Below are 1763 nucleotides of genomic sequence, written 5' to 3' on the forward strand. Positions count from 1 at the left end.
TCGCTCGCACGTATGCACATGCCAACAATACAAAACTGGTGAAAACCACTGCTCCAACGCTTCCCGAACTTTTCGTAGAGTCACCTGGAGACCCTGCTCGCATGCAGAATGTGACTCAGTAGGCTCTTTAACAAGCTCCCAGAGAAGAATGATGCTGCCGGTCCAGTGTAACAGCGCTTGCACACACCCTGTGAACAGCAGCCCTCCACTCTGGACCTTCAGTGCAATTACACCCGGGCAGCTCTCTGTGAACTGCTTCTTTGATTCCTATTGTTAACAATTCTCACTGAGGTGGTAGTCAAAGGGTAAGGAGTATTTCATAGACACATCCTTGTCTTTTACTTCCTCTGTTCCACCATTTAATACTTAGTCATGACCTGACCTTAGCATTTTCCCCTTCTTCTACTCATCAGGCAAAGTAAGCAGCAGAATCAAGATACTGTCTTCTACCTATCTGAGCAAACATTCCAACGCTCCTTTAAAACAAATACATGCTAATGACCAGGAAAATAAATTGTCCTGATGAGTGTGATAAGGATGGAACCAGAAAAACAGAAACCGTATTTAAATATTTAAAACAGAGCGAATTTAATGTAGGGAGTTAGTTACAGGAAAGAAAAAGCGGAGAAGCTCAAAGAAGGGATGGTAAAGAAGCCGAGAGACGGGCAGCAGGAGGAAAGTGCTGGCATCTCTAGGCTGGGGGGACGAGGGGAGACATCGGGCTTGGCAGCGCTCTGGGGACAGGCCGTCAGCGGGCCTGTCCCCACCAGGGGCGGGCTGGCAGCTCTCTCCACACGCACAGCCCGTGCCCACTGAGGAGCTCACCCCGCCCTCAGGCGTGCCCCAACACCTCAGAAATGGACACGAAAGCCTCTTCTGTTTAGTCCCCTGTACTAAGAACAACTGTGTGGCTAGTTGTGTCAGGACTGAATGACGCTTATGAGACTGCTACTGAGCTTCAGGCCTACCGGGCAAAGGGCAGATCGGCCACAACGCTGAGCCCCCCAAAGCTAAACTGTGAAATGAGGGCCAGCACGAAACAACAGCACCTGTTTTACCCTTCATTACCAGATACACTGAAAATGGAATTCAATTTCATCAATGAAAATGGAATCTGAATTTTCTTACTGACAGGATAGCCACTTGGGAAAATATTTCAATGTATCTACAAAATACATGCGGCTTGGTTGACAACTGCTAATTTATCTTATAATTCGATTAACAAACTCTGGGCCTGATTTGGTATTTTAAAAATACCCAGGACAGGAGACTCAACTTGCTTAATGGTGATGTAATGATCTCTGTGAAAAATAAGCAGACACTGGCTGAGAAGATACACCAACCGACAAGCTACAAAATTGAAGTATATTTCAGTCTAACAGCTACCGGCAAGGGTCTCATTTATTCTTTGCAACTTAGGACACTCAAAGGGCCTGCTGGCAGCTTTTCTCAATTCATAATGACTACATAGGTCAGCCTAGAGCGTGTACCGTGCTGCCGGGCACTGTTCCGATGCTTCACACTTCTAACTCCTCTATTGCTCAAGTAACTCTGTTAAGATTGGTACCACTATTGGGGCGCCTGGGTGGCTTAGTCGGTTAAGCGTCCGACTTTCGCTTGGGTCGTGATCTCGCGGTTCGTGGGTTCGAGCCCCGCGTCGGGCTCTGTGCTGACTGCCAGCTCAGAGCCTGGAGCCTGTTTCAGTCTGTGACTCCCTCTCTCTCTGACCCTCCCCTGCTCACGCTGTCTCTCTCTCTCTCCTA

General features: G+C 48.2%; 1 protein-coding gene across 1 annotated transcript in view; it reads right to left on the minus strand.

Moving 5' to 3' along the window:
- The window catches only part of RAB2A (RAB2A, member RAS oncogene family), a 64408-nt gene that overhangs the window by 48777 nt on the left and 13868 nt on the right, over positions 1 to 1763 (minus strand). The gene's annotated exons all lie outside the window — the stretch shown is intronic.

The sequence above is a fragment of the Crocuta crocuta genome, unplaced genomic scaffold (assembly GCF_008692635.1).
Source record: "Crocuta crocuta isolate KB4526 unplaced genomic scaffold, BGI_CrCroc_1.0 scaffold20, whole genome shotgun sequence".
In the NCBI taxonomy this organism is placed as follows: domain Eukaryota; kingdom Metazoa; phylum Chordata; class Mammalia; order Carnivora; family Hyaenidae; genus Crocuta; species Crocuta crocuta.